Consider the following 6,908-nt stretch of genomic DNA (forward strand, 5'->3'; position numbering starts at 1 on the left):
AAAAACTTATTCAATTTCATATAGCTAATATGGATTGTTTTGCCTGGTCCCATCTCGATATGACAGGGATCCCACCGGAGATCACTACTCATAAACTGAGCTTGGACCCGAAGTTCCGCCCGTTGAAACAAAAAAAGAGGGCTCAGTCCGAGGTCAAACACATTTTCATCAAAGATGAGGTAACCAAACTTCTCAAAATAGGATTCATCCGGGAAGTAAAATATCCCAAATAGTAGTCCCTAAAAAAGGAAACAAGCTTAGGATGTGTGTAGACTACAGAGACCTAAATAAGCCTACCCCAAGGATTCTTTTCCTTTGCCTAACATCGATCGCATGATCGATGCCACGGTCGGCCACGAGATCCTCAGTTTTCTCAACACCTATGATGGGTATAACCAAATATAAATGAACCCGGAGGACCAGGAAAAAACTTCATTCATCACTAAGTATGGTACATACTGTTATAATGTAATGCCAATCGAACTAAAAAATGCTGGTGCAACCTATCAACGCCTAGTAAACCGAATGTTCGAAGAACAAATAGGGAAATCTATGGAAGTTTATATTGATGACATGCTAGTTAAGTCCCTGCGAGCAGACAACCATTTGAGACATTTGCAGGAAACTTTCAGTATACTGAAGAAATACAACATGAAGCTCAACCCGGAGAAATGTGCATTCAGATTCGGGTCCGGCAAGTTTCTCGGATTCATGGTGTCGAATCGGGGAATCGAGATCAATCCCGATAAGATCAAAGCAATCAAATATATAGCGATAGTGGATAATGTGAAGGCCATACAAAGGATAACCGGGCGCATTGCAGTGCTGGGTCGATTCATCTCGAGATCGTCCGATAAAAGTCATCGATTCTTCTCGTTGCTGAAGAAGAAGAACAACTTCACATGGATCCTAGAATGTCAACAAGCTTTAGAGGAGCTTAAGTGATACTTGTCGAGCCCGCCGCTATTTCACACACCGAGGGCAAACGAACAACTTTACTTATATCTGGGAGTATCGGAGATAGCGATAAGTGGAGTCCTAGTCCGAGAAGAACAAGGTATGCAAATCCCTATCTATTATGTTAGTCGGACCCTAGGTGATGCCGAAACTAGATATCCTCATATAGAAAAGTTGGCACTCGCTTTGATAAGCGCTTCTAGGAAACTAAAACCATACTTTCAATGTCATCCCATATGTGTTGTAACAACTTATCCACTTCGAAATATTTTGCATAAACCCGAACTTTCGGGGCGATTGGCCAAATAGGCCGTAGAACTCAGCAGGTACGATATTGAGTATCGACCCCAAACTACCATCAAGTCTCAAATCTTGCCAGACTTCGTGGTTGACTTCACATCGGCCTTAGTTCTTGAGGTTGAAAGAGAATTATTAGTCAACTCGGGTACATCTTCGGGGATATGGACCCTCTTTACAGATGACGCTTCGAACATAATGGGGTTCAGACTCGGCATCATGTTGAAACACCCATAGGTAATCTGGTTAGACAATATATTAGAACTGTAAATTTGACTAACAACGATGCCAAATATGAGGCCATGATTATAGGTCTAGAACTAGCCAAAGGCTTGGGAGCAGAGGTGATCAAAGCCCAATGTGACTTCCTCCTCGTCGGGAATCAGGTTAACGGAAGCTTTGAAGTTCGAGAGGAAAGAATGCAAAGATACTTGGATAAGCTACAAGTAACTCTACACTAATTCAAGGAATGGACTTTGCAACATGTGCCTCGAGATCAAAATAGTGAAGCCGATGCCCTCTCAAATCCAGGCTCGTCAGTCGAAGACAACTAACTCAATTCGGGGGCTGTCGTACAACTCATGATGTCAATGGTCGAAGAAGGCCACGGCGAGATAAACTCCACAAGCTTGACATGAGATTGGAGAAACAAATACATAGAGTATTTGAAGAATGGAAAACTTCCTTCAGATCCAAAGGAATCGAGGGCCCTGCGCACGAAGGCAACCCGATTTAGCTTGTCCGAATGTGGAACCTTACTCAGAAGGATATTTGACGGTCAGCTTGCGATATGTCTGGGATCGAAAGATATCGAGTATGTTTTGAGAAAATTCCACGAAGGCACATGTGGGAACCACTCAAGTGCCAAATCACTGGTTCGAAAGGTAATCAGAGCCGGCTATTACTGGATTGATATGGAAAAAGATGCGAAGGAGTTTGTGCAAAAATGTGATAAATGTCAAAGGCATGCTCCGATGATTTATCAACCCGGGGAGCTGCTGCATTAGGTTTTATCCCCATGGATGTTCATGAAGTAGGGAATGGGCATCATCGTCCCTCTTCTATCGTCACCAGGTAAGGCTGAATTTGTTTTATTTATGACTAACTATTTCACTAAATGGGTTGAAGCACATGCCTATCAGAAGGTCAGGGAGAAAGAAGTCATCAACTGCATTTGGGACCACATCGTATGTCGATTCGGAATACCATCTAAAATTGCATGTGACAACGAAGTATAGTTTATCGACAGTAAGGTGACCAAATTTCTCGAAGGCCTCAAGATCAAAAGGATTTTATCAACGCCTTATCACCATAGTAGGAATGGGCAAGCCGAATTGACCAACAAGACCATAATACAAAACCTCAAGAAAAGGTTGATCGATGCCAAATGAAAATAGAGAGAAGTCTTGCCCGAAGTCCTTTGGGCGTATCACACAACTTCGCAGTCCAGTATCGGGGATACCCCGTTCTTTTTGGTTTATGGCGCTGAAGCATTAATACTGGTCAAAGTTGGGGAGCCATACATCACATTCTGATATGCGACGAAGGAATCAAATGATGAGGCCATGAATACGAGCCTGGAGCTATTATATGAATGACGTGAAGCTGGCTTTGTCCGATTGGCTGCCCAAAAATAATGAATCGAAAGGTATTACAATCGAAGGGCCAACCTCCAATATTTTAATATCGGGGACTTGGTACCGACGAAGGTCACATTAAACACCTAAAATCCAAATGAAGAAAAATTGGGTCCGAACTGGGAAGGGCCGTACCAGATTCTCGAGATCACATGGAAAGGATCCTAAAAGCTCGGAATGATAGACGGAGAAAAACTACCGAATAATTGGGAACGTAACTCATCTCAAACGATATTACTGCTAAGGTATGACCCAATTTCAATTCTTTCCATTTTTTGACTAACACTTACAGGTTATCAACAAGGAGCGGAACAGAGCCTTTAGGTTTGAAAGCACGCGTTGCACTCTTTTTCCCTTGAATTATTTTTGTCCCAAATGGGTTTTTCGGCAAGGTTTTTAATGAGGCAACAGTGGATCGTACTACCTTAGAATTGAAGGTCGGTCACGAATTAGTATCAAAGACTGTGTTTATAGTATCCTAGATTTCTCTACAATCAACCTCGAATACTGGGGGGATGACCTCGGATATCGAATTGTTCTAGCAAGGAAATTATTGTGAATTGAAGGGGTCTTAATAGGTAGAATTTATTGTAAGGGCGAAACAGTCAAAAAGAACAGTACCCACATAGATTGCCTGAGCCCTGACATAAAACATGTATGCATATGTGATTATTTTTGACAAGAATAAAGAGAATTACTTTCCTTGAAACTATTTAATGTCTTGGAAAAATTTTCCACTTTACAACCCCATACTTTCGATCTATTATGGAAACGAGCCCAAGGGCCGACTGCAACCGGAGTTCGGATGATCATTCCAACACTCTGGGACTGTCGTCCATAAAATAAACTCAAACAATCGAACCATTGAACATCGAGGGCATAAAACCTCTTAGACAACCCTCGAATTTTAAAGGCCACGACCATACCCACTTGGGAACTGTGATCTTAGGCAAGCGTTGATAATTTGGGAAAGCGAGCTCACTGGGATACACCCAAACTAAACGTCTACAAACAATTTAGCACGATTCGGAGACTTCCGAAATCCATAACAAAAATAGGCCTTTGAAAAAAGAAAAGATTCTTTCACAACCGGTTCTAAAGGCTACATTTAGCAGAATCTTAAAATTAAGATATTTTCGGGAAAAACTTCAGTAACATTGAACCCCGATAACGCCTTAACCCATAAAGGCAATAAAGGCAAGGTTTTGTTCGAACCATCGAACACAACCTCATTATTTCATGTTAAGGTATTACAACCTTTGTGAACACGAATGATAAAACAAAGGAAAAAATTTGAAAGCCGAAAAGGGTAGAAAGCCTTATATATGTATTTAAACGATCGTTTTACAAAGGCCAGATTGGCCAAATACAAAATTTACAAAGGCCTAAGGGCTACTTTCACTTCTAGTTCGAGAAATCACTGTCACTCGACTAGAAAGCCTAAGGGCTACTGTTAGCTTTTATGAATCCACCAAACTATAGAGCACCTGATCCTTTATGAGTTTCTACTGAGAATACTTAAGAAGTAGTAAGTAAAAGAGACAAGAGATTTTTACGTGAAAAAATCCCACACAAGGGACAAAAAGCACGACCTACACTTGTAGGCTTTCAACTTCACTAACTTGTAATCTCACTATTACAAGCCACTTTGTAATGACTCTATTACAAAGGCTTCAACTTAGCTAACTTGTGATACTCTTACCACAAGCCACTTTGTGACTCTCTAGATACAAAAACTTTAAACTTATGACTAAACCTAATCACAACATAAACTCAAAAAGTTTACAGAATTTGGGTTTCCTAAAACATAGCTTCTAAGAAAGCAGGATAGGAGTTACAATGAAGAACAAATAACAAGATTACAACTAAACTACGAATACACATAAACTCATTGTGAAACTGATCCTTTAGTGGAGTTGTCTTCTTGTTCTTGGCACACCCATGACTTCAGTTCCAGATGAACACTTTAATGCTTGAGAGAATATCACTAAATGTGCAAGTCAAGTGTGTTGTGCCTTGCATCAGGTTGTTATACTGCAAAAGACATCACAATGGTGATGTCAAATCTTTGTACACGTTTCTTCCCAATGAGAAATGACTGTTGCACTGTCGCGTGTACAGTTGTGGACAGTCACTTTCTGCAGTTGCGTTCCAGCTGTATAGTTGACTTGTACTTCTGTCAGAGAACTCTAAGGGACCAGGTCCCTGTTGTGTTCCTCTTTGTAACAGTTGCGGACAGTCACTTTCTGCAGTTGCGTTCCAGCTGTATAGTTGACTTGTACTTCTATCGGAGAACCTTAAGGGACCAGGTCCCTGTTGTGTTCTTCCTTGTAGTTGTTCACTCATTTGCTGGAGATCAGACTGGACATTGTTCATTTGAAGCGTATACCAGGTGGGTCAGGTTCTCTATTTGGTTCTTGACAATAAGTTTGTTAGATCATCAAAACATAAGAAGCATAAGGCAAAGACATTGAAAACCCATCAGCTACCTTATTTCGTTTTTGAGCAGGCCCTCACTCGACCATTAAGCTTGAGGGCTACATAAACTCAAGTTCAAATAATCATTCGGGGTCCATCAATTAGAAACGATCGAGGGAAAGGCTTATTATCGGTCCTCTCCATCCCAAACCTTGGATCCTCGAACACAACTTCATAATCCTATGCTAGGGCGTTTTAACCCTTACATGAAATAACAAAAAAGACAATATATTCAGAAGCCATGGAAGGGAAAAACTTTCATATATTCATCAAAATCTTTTTACAAGGGCCATATGGACCGATCAAGAATTCTTTTCAAAGGCTGATCGGCCTCAACATAAAAGAAAAAATCACAAAGCCTAAGCAGCATGGTCCTTATTAGAGGAAGTTTCTTCATCCTCAGAGTCTTCTACACCAGATTCCCTCAGACTCTCAGAGTCTTCCTCAGGGAAAGCCAGTTTTCGAGCCTTTGTTTCTTATACTCTGGAAATCTTGATTTCAGCGAATATATCGAAACCCTGAACACGGGCTCCCTCGAGAGCCTCCCTTCGAGCTTGACACTTCTCATAATTCACCATACTCTTGGAATGTACTTGGGTAACTTAGACATCGACCTTGTATTGGGTAGCATTGGCTTCAGCCTTGGTGTTGGCCACTGCCGCCTCAAATCTGGCCACCTCGAGCTTTTTGGACAAGTTGGCTAAATTGGACTGAAACTCCTCAATTTTCTTTGCATGTACCGAGGCTTTCTCTCTTGCAGCCTGAAGCTGAGACTCGGCCGACTCCATCTCTACTTGGACGAACCCTTTTTTGAAGCTAAGATGTCCATACACCCCTTGAACTTTTCAGCCTCAGCTTGTACTTCATCTATTTGCCTTTGAAGGTCCTTGATCTGTTCGAACCTTTGTCGAACCTGCAGAATCAGATCGTTAGTTGTTATCTCCAACTCATCTTCACTATCATGAAGCACTTGGAATACCTGCTTGGCTATCTCAGCATGCTCATCTCAAGCCTTCACCAAATCTGCTTGAAGCTTCTCACTAAGAAGCTTGTAGGTATTGCATTTCTCAGTGAGGCCCTGAACCTCAACCTTGAGCTCCTCTCGGATTCGAAGGAAAGCCTCATGATGTAGCTCCGAAGCCTACAAGTAAGGAAGAAAATGTTAGAACTATCTACAATTCAAAGTTTTAAAAAGATAGTGGAATGGCCCTGGAACTTACCCGATTCAGAGCGTGTTGAGCCTCGTTGAACAAACAAGAAACTTCCACCTCGTCCATCTTGGCTTGGTCTTCTTCGGTGACCAAGCATCGGAGATAGCTAGCCACCCCTACGGGGTCAGAAAGAACCCAAGCATCCTCCGGGACCGAGATGATAATTCATCAGTTACGCCCGGGATCGTCACTAGGGGACTAAATCTGATTGGTCAATTTAAAGCTCGAGGAAGCCTCACTCGAGCCCTTCCTCGGTACATCCAAGTCACCCAGACCGGTGTCATCTTCCACTCCAACAAAATCGTCACTGAAAGGGTCTTCTTTTTCA

The sequence above is a fragment of the Nicotiana sylvestris genome, chromosome 8, assembly GCF_000393655.2.
Source record: "Nicotiana sylvestris chromosome 8, ASM39365v2, whole genome shotgun sequence".
NCBI classification, from domain to species: domain Eukaryota; kingdom Viridiplantae; phylum Streptophyta; class Magnoliopsida; order Solanales; family Solanaceae; genus Nicotiana; species Nicotiana sylvestris.